At 43.6% G+C, this 13,859-nt stretch overlaps 1 long non-coding RNA gene across 1 annotated transcript in view; it reads left to right on the top strand.

The window, feature by feature from the left end:
• LOC130604912 (uncharacterized) overlaps positions 1 to 7,040 on the top strand; it is a 45,488-nt gene extending 38,448 nt beyond the window's left edge. The window contains exon 3 of the long non-coding RNA XR_008973555.1: positions 6,744 to 7,040. This is a non-coding gene — a long non-coding RNA (uncharacterized LOC130604912). The remainder of the gene's footprint in view (positions 1 to 6,743) is intronic.
• Positions 7,041 to 13,859: the final 6,819 nt, after the last annotated feature.

The raw sequence follows: 13,859 nt of genomic DNA, 5'->3' as shown, positions 1-13,859 counted from the left end.
AACCTGCACAAGGAACACAGGCAATCTCTTATGTTCGCCTTGCTGAGTTTCAGAAGAATTACTTAACAAGTTGTCAATGCTGATTACACATATGGAAGAGTCCAGGCTTTAATGCCACTGAACCCTACTGCAGAAAGCTCAAAATGATACCAAAGTACCAAACACTCAAAATGTTCTGGGAATCTGTAATTCTGCCTGATGGTCAGGGTGGAACACCTTCCCCTGCAGCCAGTGGATTTGAGCCCCAGTCCTGGATCCTAATTTGGAAAAGAGCCATAATGATTGGAGTGTTTTGCATCAGGATTTTAGTTCAACATAGAAAAAGTTACAGAACTGTCATTTTAGATCTATGATTTCCAAGTATCAATGCAGAGATATGACCAAAAGATGGGTAGACTTGTCTGGATTTGAACTCTGGCAGAATGGGGATGAAAACCTAGTATGAAAGTTTGAAATGAAGCTTTAAAAGGTATTTCACAGCATTGGTTATTGGACTTTTCATACGGAACATTGGTCATTTGGGATCAAATTGCCATGTCTGCAATGAAAGAAATCTTTATTTCAGTTGTTTATAACCTACACCCAGAAATGAGGGCTCTGGATCGGATCATATTACTGTGATAGGAGCATTAAGTTGCAGTAAAGTCTGACTCTAGCTATATCATCTCCTGATTGGGCTTCACAGTAGTAGTCTATTAATCCTGGGGTTTAGAGAATGTTGACAAGTGAACAGATGCCTACGTGGCCTCTCTCCTACCCAAACGAGTAAGAAGAACTCTTGGTAAAGTAGAATAGAAATAAATGTGTCCATTTAAAATATTCAGGTGTTACCTTTTAGTGACACTAGCATTTCTCAGAGTGCAAGTCAAATAAGAAGTGGGCAGGAAAAAAATCAGGTATGTCTGTGTTTTCCACTAGACTAATCTTGAGATTCCTGCCTCTCCAATAACCAGTCTTCAGGAACACTGTAATGGTTTATTACACCCTTTATACAGAACACCGGCTCTGCAAAGCTGATGTATACCAGTGTAGAAAGGCTAAACTGTGATGTTTTACTGCAACCCAGGGTTAACACTGAAGGATGTTAAAAGGGAGTCATCATCCCACAGAGAAGAACCAGATATATGCTTGTTGGACATGGTTTCAATACTTAGGCCAGTTTTGTTCTACTCAGGAGTACTTGTGCATGGCTATCCTCACCTGGTGAGCACACGAATCCTACAAAGTTGAGGATTCATGTGCCGCACTGTGATACCTGGTGTCACTAGGAAGTATTTGCAGGATGAACCCATCTGCAGTCACTCTTTGGCTCTTGATTTGGAGCTGGCACATTGGCTCCTGCCCGACACTGAGATCTTCCCTTCCCATTCCACTTTGAGTTACATGATCTCTACAATAGCTGCAATTGGTTCTGTATTTCTCCAGTTCTTTTTAACCATTTCTACAGATATCCTGCTGGAATCTCAGTGGGGATGCCCACATGTTTTGTTGCCTTCAGACTACAGGAAAGAAAGAGTGGGTACCGCCAGTGCCAAGGCTGTTGATGACTGTGGGTGAATGAAGGTCTACTTTCAGTGTTATTGCACTGTAGCTGCTGAACCTGAGACCTACCTGCTGGGAGTGAGGTCCTCAGGACCCTGACCAGCAACAGGATTGCTGGCAGCTCAGGATGGTTGGTGTTCATCCCTGTGACAGGATGCCTCTGTGCATTTGCAAAGTAAAGGAGAAAGGTGGCTCTTCTTCATTCTCTTTTCTCCAGTGGAAGGTGAGCCCCAGTTTGGCAGCTGGCATGCAACTTCATTCCTTCTACTTTTTTTTTTTTTACCTCTCATTTTCTCTCTGTTGTGCAAAAATAGTATCAGTAACACATTTATATCCTGCAGGAAAGGTAACATGTGGACAATGTTGCAAAACTCCAGGTGGGAGCTGTGGCTGTTGTACAGAAATGACATATGTAAAAGTTACCAAATATACACAGAAGCTTTGAAGGAGAAAGGTGTGATTTCAGAGAAAATTATCTCATGCTTCCTGAGACAAATGGGAAACCAGGTTGCTTGCCCCTCATGGGAGTTTTCATGGCACTGGATTACTTATTAGCCCTCAAAGTCTTTAAGTGAGGTGAAGGACACCTTGCCTATGTCTGCCTCTCTTTAGTAAGTAAAGATATTGCTTTGTATTTAGGTAAAAGTGAAGGTTAAGATTAGGTCTAGTGGTGGCAGGAAGAAGGAGAGACTGAGGAGGACAGATCTCTCTGGAGGCTTTCCATCCTCCCAGTCCCTGGGATGGGTCTAAGCCATCTCCTGTCCCCAGCACTGATCCAAGAGCCACCTTTTCCTGCCTGTGTGGCTCAGCCATGTTTGCTGCTGAGCCTACCGTCCCTGCGAACTCTTGCCTTCAGCATCTGGTGTGGGGTGGGGAGAGGCTGAGGCTGAATTGACATGTTACATCACTCCAGCACACCAGCACCAGGCTTCTTGCTACCTGTATGAGCTTTCTTTGCTGGAAAGCTTCATTGCAGACAGGGCTGGCTGCATGAGACAAGGAGCTTGGCTTCCTACAGACCTCACGTGGCATCCAAAAGCCTGCAAATCCTGCCCACAATGAGCTTTGTATCCTTGTCTATAGCTCTGAGCACATTCATCAGCAGTGCCTTGGTTTGGAGGCATGAATTCAGAGGTGTATGTGAGTCAGGACAGGACAGCTTATACCTCAGTTCATTTACAAGTTACCTGCGTCCAGAATCACATATGGGAGAGTTGTCACTCTGCACGTTACTGTGAACACTGCTGCAGTGCTTCTGAGACACTCAGCTTGGCCTGAGGCCCTAAGAAATGCCACATCAGTTTCTAGTTTCTGACAAACCAGGGGGCTACAGGGGCTGGACAGACATGGTGTGCCCAGCACCGCTAGCAGCTGACTGACAGCAGTAGCATTTTGGAGCCGTGCTGATGAGAAAATGCTAATGTTTAGTGAAAAGCGCCTTTTTTTTTTTTTCTTGTGGAAAACAAAGGTTTTAATGAAATTTATTTCTGTGGATAGAAAATCCTAAGTATTTTTAAAAACTCACAGACAGAATGTTTCATCCTAAATCAGAAATATTCCCATTGAAACCAGTGTCCTGTTTACTTCACAAGAACTATAGCTACATTCCCGTTTTCTTCCATGTGTAGGACTCTGTAGCTGAACTACAGCTTCCCCAGTGGCACTGCAGCCAAGGACTCTACCAGTGACAAGCTCTTTTTATTTTCACAGGCAGTGCTGTATCCTGAAGCATGAAATCTGTGCAGCTAACCCACAGGGAGAGTGGGATATCCAAACCCCAGAGCCTGTGTGCCACTGCTGCTCTGGTATGAATGAATGAAATTCTGTCTCTTTTATTCTCCCTCCTGCAATCCATTTTAATAAAAATCTAAATTTTCTCCAGAAGGGAAGAAAGCAGCTGATAAGGAGGAAACATAATAATTAGACAGAGCAAGTTATACTCGTTGTCCATCTGTTGGCTCTTGTTCTGCCAGTGGCTCCCTGGTAGTGTCCATCACTTCTCTGTCATTCAGCAGGGATACCCCCACTTTCATAAACCAGGGCAGTGAATGTCAGGCTTACAGCAGGAACCAGTGGGTCTTTACTTCAGCAGGAACAGGGCCCAGCCCTGAACTCATCCTACTCACCCTGATATTCTCCCAAAGTTGTGATCTTTTCAGCACAGATTTTGTCTTCTTTCATCTCATTCTGCATATAGACATTGGAGCATAAGCTAGCTCCTGAAATAAAAATCAAAGCAGAGCACTTGACTTCAGAAGAATAGGAGGCCCAAAAGGAAAGAAAGAAAAGAAGAAATAAAGAAAGGGGCCTCTTAGGTAGTGGGTTGAACAGATGCCATGGGTTGTTATAGCAACTTGAGTTCTAAAAACAGGAGAGAATACCCACATGCTGCCACACCTACTGAAGAACCCACACTCCAGATTTCAAAATTGAGGCTTTGAGGAAACACCTATTTCCTATTATTAAAAAACAAAAAAATCCCCAAAACAGTGCGTGAGGCATCCTCAGAAAAATCCACATACATCCTCCTATGAAAGAAAAGAGCTCTTTAAGATGCTTTGGAAAGGCTCATGGTATCATTTGTTTATGATATTTAAAGCAGTGTGTGTGCATGCCTGTATGCCTATGTGTGATGCGGATTTCAAGTCACAAAGAGAACTTGAAAGCTTTCCAGCAAAAACGAAACCGCTCTGACAAAGAGCTTGTGAAGACAATAACTGGCAGCAGCAGATACCAAGGTGACAGTGAGTGCTGTAACATCAAACCTGAAACACTTACCAGTTTTGTGTACTTGTATGAGAAATAATGACTCCTCAGACAGTGTCTGTCTCTGTCAGTGCAGGGAAAAAACACTGATAAGTAGTAAATCTAGGAGAGAAAGCTTCAGGCAGGTATAATGAAAAGTTTTTATAGCAAAATACCATGTGAAAATGTGTAAATCAGACTCCATGTTCTGGTAAAAGCATGCTTTACTATGACCTAGGGAACTGAATACGCATCTTTCTCTTGACTCAGTTGAGCACTGCATCAGGCCTCATACTTGCATATGAAGTGTTGCTTGGTTTAGGATCTTTATTTGTTCCAATTTTAACTAACTTGTGTAAGAGTGTAACACCCTAAGTTGCTCCCCTGAAAAAGGCAGGGGACTTGAAAAGCCACATTTTGTTATTATTCCATAGTTTCATTTTGTGGCGTTATGTCTGACTATTTGTGCTTAAAGTCACCTGTGAATTCATGCCTTGGGTAACCTATCCTCTAGCTGGCTTCACATAGGAGCTCACAGCACCAGACTGAGATCCAAGTCAGTGCTTTAATAAAGGCTGGCTGCTGGGAAGGGGGCAAAGTGAGCACAGGGCTGTCCTTGACACTTGGAGAGCAACATCTGGATAGGCAGCAATTTTCTCAACAGGAAGGCAATACAAAGACTGGACACAACCTTCAGTCTCTGCACTGTGGAGACAGCAGCTCTGCTCCAGGCTGGGACAGCCAGCTGGTGATTTAAGGGTGGCAGCCCTGAGGCACTTGCATGGGCACTTTTGCCCCCCCCAGCTGGTGTGAGGCAGAGCCTGGGGACCTTGAAAAGCAACCTCAGCAGCTGCCCCAACCTCTTCTTCCCTCTCTAGCAGGCACAAGGCAGCACAGAAGAGTTTTGAGGGTAGGTTAATCAAAGCAAAATGTACAAGTTGCTCAGGTATGGCAGTGAGGCAGTTCAGATGTGTGTGTCAGGGAGAAACTCTCCATTAACACCCATGGGAGCTCCCATAGGTAGGAGATTTTGCCTGCACAGAGCTCCTTTGAGAGAGAGAACGTACGGATTTTATATGGTGGAGAGGTTCCCCTCTTAGCCCTCCATTTAGCTTCACCCATCCCACCAGCTCACATTGCAAAAGCAGAATCTGTGGCAGAGGATATGTGCTAGCAATATGAGCTAGCAAGAAAAAATCATTGCAGAGCATGGTCATGTTTGTGGCCAGGATTGACAAGACACAAGTCTGATGGGTTTTTCTGTGATTTCTTTTTCCTTTCAGTTCCTAATGTTGATGTTTTACTGTATTGGATTTCATTGTGATTTTTGATGGATGCTGGGGTATGCCCCTTTCCCTGGAAGAGCTACAGTCCCACTATGCAGGCTGCTGCAAGCATTCTCTGGCCTATTGGGTCAGTACAGCTGGGTAATAAGCTGGCACAAACCTGCATAGAGCTGAATGAATCCTTGTTTGGCTGCAAGACAGTCAGTGGCTGCTACAGCAGGCCCAGTAGTTACTCCCTAATGTCTTTGAACTTTTCTCTCCTACCTTAGTCTTTCCTAAAGGTATAATTTTCAGTGGAAGCTAGCTCAGACCAGCTGGTTCTTTGTAACTCGTCTTCCAAAAACTGCATCTGGTCAGAATTCCTCTTCTCTCTCCCTTTAATTCAAATACAGCTGAAAGATATTGCCCAAACATACCTCCAGTAGTAATAATATTTAACGATACATCTTCAGACAGAAAAGAATATGGAAGCTATTAAACCCAGAGGCAAATATTTTCTGAGTTATGAGTGTGAGAAAATTGAGTCATAGGTAGAATAGGAATGGTTTTGCAATCTTCATAGCAGGTGTTAAACCCAACCTGCTAAAAAAATTATTTATTTGTTTTAAAAGTGTAACCTGGGATTTGCAAAGCTATCCTGGAAGGAGTGTAGAGGAATACATTTTCATTGGTGCATAAATTCAGCTGGAGTTTCGGAAGGTAGGGTGTGAATGAGAGGTACTAGTTAATGGAGGGAGGAGGTCTGGTTTTAAGAAATATGATTAAAAAAAACCCAAACATACCCAGGAACAGGAAAATCAAATGAAGTGTTAGATTTGTTTGATTTGTTGGTGAATGCCCAACCACCAGTGTAGAGCAGTCCATGGTAGAAGCTCAAGTGCACGTCTAACATTGGTATGTTGTGGAACAGCTGTTCGACTTAATTCTGAGGGATTTGAGACAAAATAGGCTTTAAGAGAGATTTCTCCCGGCAAACTGGCACTAGTGCTGTGTTAGACATGGTGCAGTTACTGTGTGAGCTGGCACACAGCTTCTGCAAAGTCCCCAAGTGAAAGCTACCATGTAGTGCTTGCTCTTGTGTTCCATAATGGATTTGTCAGAGAAGCTTTTCTTAATGGTCATGTCTGTCACACTGAATGAGAAACACAGGGTTGTTTCTCCTCTCTGCAGAACTCAACATCATGGATAAAAGCAGGAATAAAAGAAACAGGCTCATGTTTGTACAAAACCAGCTTAGCACAAGGAAGGTGTCAGCAGCCATGGGTCTACCTAGAAGAGCAAAGACAGCTGCTGGGCATGTGAGCAGTCTGGCTGTACCCTCCCAGGTGAGCTTGTTGGGTCTCAGCAGGACACCTCTTCTGGGGACACAGGGTCCATGGGGCCCAGACATGAAGGTCCCACCCTGCACCCAGGAGGGAAGCTGCAGAGTGGGTCCCCCTTGGGCCTGGGCCCTGCTGCAGTGGTGCCTGCACTGCAAGGTGCCTGAGCAGCAGCGCTGTTCTCTTGTGGCGTGAAAGCCCCCATAGCAAGTGGCAGTGGAGATCTAAGCAATGCCAGGTGGGGAGCTATACATTTCTGTCTCAAGAAATGTTTCTGAGATGAACACAAATGAGACCAATGAAAGTTTCATTCCAGGAAAAACAAACCAGACCAAAGGGCTTTCACGCAAAGGCAAATCCCTACTCTGCCTGTTTTTTTTTTATGTCCATAGTTTCCCTCTCAAGATTTCCTTTAGGCAATCTCACTGGAAATCAGGAATAATGTGGGAAGGAGGGCTTATCTGCTTAACAACCAAAGAGGTCCAGACTCCCATTTTACCTCCAGAGGAGGCAAGAAGATTTAATTGTTGAGATCAACTAGAAAATGGGATGCAGTCTTCATTCTCCTGTTGGGTGGTAGAGTGGGGAAGGAATAAAAGACCAGATTTTGTCCTTGATCTTACTAAAAAACCTTCTGAGCCTTCTTTGAAAATAATTCCTGGCACAGTCAGCTTTAAACCTAAGTTTGACTTTTTTTTCCTCTCCTTATACCAAACATGATTAGAACATAGTATGGATTAATTGCTCTGCCAAATGTCATTCCTATAAATCAAATCTGTTTTCTGACATATGAGTGAGTGTCTGAATACTCCAAAGCCATTAAAAATATCTGCATAATTTTAAAACCTGCTAAATGTTGTTGTTTTCTCTCTCTCTCTCTTTTCATTCTTGGTACAGTATGGTATGTTACTGTGATGATGAGAAGTTGAATGGCAAGTTTCAGTCAAATGCAGGTTTTTTTTTGCAATCCAATCCTAAAATCTTGACAATGGCACTTACAGTGGAAATGCCACCAACTGTAAATTTACACACGGACAAAACTTGGCATCCCTAATCAGCTCTTTTTCAGGCATAACTTGTGGGATCTTTGCCCACATTCTCTCTGCAGGAATTGGTGTTATCCCACTACTGAAGAATTCATGTGTTAGCGCCCCAGGTGTGTAACAGCATGTGGGACAGAGTCTCCAGGGCTCATCCTACTGGTCTGTACTGTGTTTCCTTTTTAATATGGCAGAAGTGCCTGTGGTAATAATGACCACCCCACCCTCTGATTACTGTATCCTGCAACTACAGCTGGTGAAAAATTACCCAGCACAGCATCTTTTTTTCATTGGTAAAGGCTGATTCAACATATCCGAAACAGTTTGTGGGACTTCAGCATTTCTGCCAGTTCTTGAAAGGAACCAGCCACATGGGCAGGCAGATCTGTTCCTGTGTGACTGCCCTTCTCTTGAGACCCATGAGGTTTTGGGGCAGGTTTGCAAGTGGCTCATTTCCTGCCCCTACCCATGGCCCCTGTCAGTCTCTTCACCCTGGAGTTGGGACACAGTCAGCCTGGAGAGACTAGCAGCCTGTGTGACAAACTGAAACATTCATTTGGGATCTCATAAGCTTATTTTAGCTTTTTTTAACATGTCCATGCCCCCCCCCCCCCCCCCCCCCCCCCCCCCCCCCGGGGTCACCCTCCTGCAGTGGGAGTGGGGGACACACAGAGATATCTTCAACAGTTCTTGTCTTGATTTAGAGGAACAGTTTTTATCATCTTTTACCAGAATCAGTTTGGTTTCACAGTTGTCTCTCTCGGCTCAAGTGCCTGGACAGAAAGACAAGTTGCTTTAACTGGCCTCACCCTGGTCCAGAGCAAATCTGATGGCTTTTCAGGTTTCCCTCTTGGACCTGCAGTTGTGTCCTTCTGCCACAAAGGCAGACAAAAAGGTCTTAAACCATTTGAGAAAGGGGCCAGTCTGGTGAAGAAAAGAGCTGTGCTTTTTCTTGCGGCAGAAACTGCCTGCTTCTGAGGTGGGCTCTCCTGGCTCCCCCTGTGCCTCCTCCTTCAAGGCAAATGTTACTTCTGCTTCATGCCACCAGCGCATCTTTGAGAAGCCAAGGCAGCTGTGCCCCCCCTGGGTGGAGGAATACCCATCCTCTGTGTGCAGTGGAGAGTGATCCAACAGCATGTGAGCCTAACCCCACAAGCTGTTTGTACTGGGTGCACTGCTCACTGTCCTGGGAGGCTCATCCTGGATTTCTTTGATTTTTATTTTGGGACACCTGTTCTTCAGATCAAGCTCAGCTGATTCAGTTTAAGAAGTCTTCCGTGCCCACTGTCCTAGAATTTTATTGCATTTTAACTATTTGCCCCTCTAGCTAGTTTCTTTCAAAGGTCTATTGCAAAGAAAGATGCTTCTTTGACACTAAAAGCTGGAAATTTTTGGCATTTCCAGTAGTTTTCTCCTTTTTTTGATGAGGTTGCTCAAGTTGACTAAATTGTCAAGCACTTTTAGTCATCCCAATTATTTTCTTTTTTTTTTTTAGCAGATGAGTTATAAGAATGATCTCCCATGATACTTTTCAAACTATTTCTCATTGGTACAAATTCAAACAATTACTGCCCAGCATTGAGAACTATGCTGCACCACGCTCTGATGAAAATGGACACAGGGCATAATGTCATTAATTCAGTTTATATCTTGTGAGTATTGTGTAGCTAAACATGATGCTGTGATACGGAAAATGCAGTTCCTGCCGTTTTACCCTCTCTGACAGGATTTTTCTCTGAACTGAAGCAGCACACTGGGAAACTGGGTTCCTCAATTTCATAATTTCCCTAAACCCTAAGTCTGTTGGCACCAAGAACTAAACAGAAGGGCTGAGAAGGAGAGATGTCTGAGGAAGCAAGTAATTTTATGTGTCTACCAATGCTGTAAGACATTGGTAAAGAGTCAAAAAGTCCTTTAATTGCAAACATCCTTAGCGCCTTCTTGCCAGCAGTGGGTTCCACCTTTGAAGAGCCATTTCTCCTGGTTTTAAAGATAAGAATGGAGCAAAACTATTTCAAGACACCATAAGGCCTGCTGAGACTAATGTGAAGGACCCAAAAGTATCATCATCTTCCAGTTCAGCATGGCTTCATTAAAACTGCCCAGAGCAGTCAAAGCAGTGCAAGACAGTGTTATCCAGCAAAGGGTGGTGGGGTGTGAGAGGGGAACTGGTTTTGTATCATCATTGATCTTGGGCAAGAGGTTTTACCTTTCTTTTCTGTTCCCATATCTTGATTTGCCTAACCTGTATATTTAGACTGTGAACTCTGTAGCTGAAACTATTTTGTACTAAAAAGAAACACGTGTACACCGCATCTAGGGTAACAAGAAAAGGACTCTTTCTATGGAATACATATAAGGGGACCCACTGATTTTGAGACCTTATGGTGAAAACTGTGCAAGTGCACAAGCACAGAGTGCACTATTATTTGTGTCTGGGTTTACGCAGCTTTTCAAGTAGGGAGTTCAGGTTATAGGCAGACAGAACAGGCAGAGGATGCAGTAACCCATATGAAATCTGGCTGTTGCTGAGTGAACCTCACTGAGTTAGGTTTCTCCTACCATCTCTGAGCCTCTTCAAGGATGCTGAGGAGGATGTGCTGGGAGCTGTCAGCCTGCCATTCCACCCTGAGAGCTAGGTAAGGACCAGTAAAAATGCTGCTCGATATTGCTAGGTACAAAATAGGTTTGTAACCTGAAATTGGGCTCACAGAGGTGAGTGATTTGCCTAGAAATGACAATGCAAACCATATATAAGTTGGACCTGCTGAGCCAGTATTCTGCCCAGGCTATCCTGCAAAGAAGCTTAGCCTGAAGTGTGCACTAGCACAGTACAATATGTCCTGGGTGGAGGTTAAAGGCCAAAAGCCTCTTTGTGCACGACTGGTTTTCCTTCACTTTTCCTTCACTATGGAGCCAGAAGACAGCAATAGTAGTTCTCCATGAGGCTTTATTAGCACCAGCTGTCAAAGCCACCTGCATTTGTAACCCATCGGTGTATTTTCCTTAGTATCATTGTTTGTTTCATGAATATATTCTTCCCACATCTTTTCAGCTCAAATTCCCAGTAACAGCCTGGGAAACCAAAGCAGGTAGAACAACTTTTTAAGCAAAATCCCTCTTTTTGTTTAAGAATGCAGCTCTACCCAAGCAAAGTTGATGAAGATAGAAAGTAATGTTTTTATTACCTTTTTGTCTCAAACTGAAAAATATTGTTATTACGTAACTCTAATCCAGTATCTGGAATTGTATCAGAAGATAAGCTGAAACAAAAGTAAATGCTTCCCTCACACACAGTCTGTGTAACCAGCACTTGAAATATACATACTAAGGAAAAAAAGCTTGGTTCGAATACAGCTGTACCAAGCTGCATGGCTGTTGTATGTGTGTATGTATGTCCCAGACAGCAACTCAGGGGAAATGAAGATCAAATACAGAAACGCTCAGAATCAGCTGAGATGGAGAATGCAAACAAACCATCGGTGGCTTCACATTTCTAAAAGTCAGTATAAAGAAAAAAACTAAGATTTTGGGGGTAGTAAGGTTTTTGTTAAACTTAGTTTGATTAAAGCATTTCAAATCTGCCCGAAGTGAGCCCTCCTCCACTGCAGAGTTTTGCTACACCGGGATAGGCAAAATACTCTGCTACTTGTCACTTTAGCACCTGTGAACTTTTTAATTGGCTGCTAATGGGCTGGCTGGAGCCTGGTGGGAGTTAGGCACGGGATGAGCAGCCTTTTTGGAGCGCAGCACAGTACTGCCAGTTTTTCTCCTGGAGCTAAATCTTTTTGCTTTAGTCTGGTAAGTCTTTCTATTTTGGTTTCTTTGTGGGCTGTATTTATTTATTTCTCATATACTCTGGATCCTAGTAGTGCTCCTTTGAGAAAGAGAGCAGAAGTTTAGGGGTTTATTTTTGTGCTCTGGATGAGGTTGGCAAAGCTGGAAGGCTATGCTGAATTAGAGTAAAAGCTGTATGCTAACAGCTTTGTATATGTGTGATGTGAAAAGAAGTGCTTTTGCAGAAAAATAGAGGTAGTGATTTGGGCAAAGGAGTCGTCCCTTGCATGTAGCAAGAGGCTTGAGTCCTGTGTGGAGTAGATGCAAGCTGGGTTTTGTGCTGCGTCTTTATAGCCTTTCTTCTGCAAGCCTGCAGAAGAGATGAAACTATGTATGAACCAGAGTTGTGCGCAAGGTGTCTGGTTTACTCTCTTCTAGAGTCAGAATTGCTTCTATCTGGGTGATCCAGGCAAGTAAAGCGATAAAAAACCTGCTGTCTACTGGCTAGAGCAGGTGTAGGTGTTATTCTATTTATTTTCAAGCTATCCAGCACTAACTTGCCTGGGACAGATGCTGTGCTGGAGTGGGGGAACAGGAGAACATGGGTTCAGGGAGTTTCTACACGGTGCCCATCCTGTTGGCTTTCCTCATCCCCAACACACACAGACAAAACCAAGGAAGTTTAGTGCTCTCTAATGGCTAACTTGGCCAAGGGCCAGATCTAACTTAAATTCCTCAACAAACTACTGTAGATAAGTTTATTTTTTGCCAGCTCCTCTCAAACCCAAGAAATGGCTTAAGAAAACTTGGATATTTTAACCTTGAAATTTCTTTGGCCTTTAAGTAACGTAGTCTCTAATATGGGGAGGCCTGGTAGAGGCAGAGTTGGCTTGCTGCTCTCTCTTGCAGCAGGTCTGTAGAGCTCCTGGGCATTGCTGTTGTTAGCATGTGGTTGTTGTGGGCTTCTTACAGCTGTCTGAAGACAAGGGTGTACTTATTTCTTGTCTCAAGGTGGCCCAGAGCTGTGTTTTAAGAAGGCTAAGAGGTGTATTGATGATGAGAGCTATAGCAAGATAAGACAAACCCAAGATGTTTTAAACAGATATTCTTTCTCCTGTCTAATCCAAACTCTCTTTTCTACTAGGAGGCTGGCTTTTGACAGCCCTCAAATGTTCTCTGCTGGAAACCAGATCTGAAGTCCTCCTATGGCTTGCTTGCACTAGTGCCTGGAGAAGGAGAATGGTCTGTGTGTGAGAGCTGGAGTTCTGCAGATTGAGAAAAGGGGTCTTGTCATGAAGAGCAGAGAGAGAGCAAGAGGATCGAAATAGAAAATCTTGAAGCATTTGAGGGCAGCTCTTCAGATGATAGAAGAAGCTGCTGACGATTTAATACTGAAAGAGAACTCAGGGAGGCTGTGTAGTGGGCTGGGGCATGAGAAGTAGTCAGTGTGTCTATGAGGAGATGACTATCCAGCACTACAGTGAATGCGTCTAAGATGGTGGATATGAATTGGCTGTTTCTCTGTGTCTTGGTGGTGGTGGTGGTAACTGCAGTGATGTTTGGAGAAGCAGGAACCTCTCCAGGAGGTTTAAAGACTGTATGGAGTGACAAAGCATATAGAGGGGGAATGTGATCCATGCATCTGTGTGAAGACATAAAAGTGTAAGGTGGGAAACATGGATTTAGTCTTTCCTGGGAACTTGGGAATACTAAGTACTTTAAACCCTCATATTTTACTTTCAGAAAATTGTGTAAATTGGGAAACTTTTTCTCTTGAGCTGAAAAGCAGGAAAGCTTCTGCAATGTATGATAACTATAAGCTTTAAATGAAGTGACACTGAGACTCTGTGACACTTCTTCCAAACTCTAGTAAGTGACAGGGACTCTGCAAGAAGGATATATAGTATAAAATAAATGTAGATAAACTCCATCAAGCTGGAAGCATTTTGAATAAGGAGTGTGTGTTATTGGCAACAGTTCTAGCTTTGTGGGGTACCCTGTTCCCACATGCTGCATATCAAAAAAGATATAAAGAAAGTCAGAGGTAGGGGGGCAAATTTAAGTGGTCACTTGGCATTGGGGCATAGGTGCCAAATCAAACCTTTGAGCCGAAGTTTGTGTCTGCTGAAAATTGGGAAATGGCAATGTTG

This window comes from Pezoporus wallicus, unplaced genomic scaffold (genome assembly GCF_028554395.1).
Source record: "Pezoporus wallicus isolate ANWC-B61680 ecotype Strahan unplaced genomic scaffold, APGP_CSIRO_Pwel_v1 contig_4710, whole genome shotgun sequence".
Lineage (NCBI taxonomy): Eukaryota > Metazoa > Chordata > Aves > Psittaciformes > Psittacidae > Pezoporus > Pezoporus wallicus.
The sequence above is the reverse complement of the archived record's forward strand: the minus strand, read 5'-3'. Positions and strand labels throughout refer to the sequence as shown.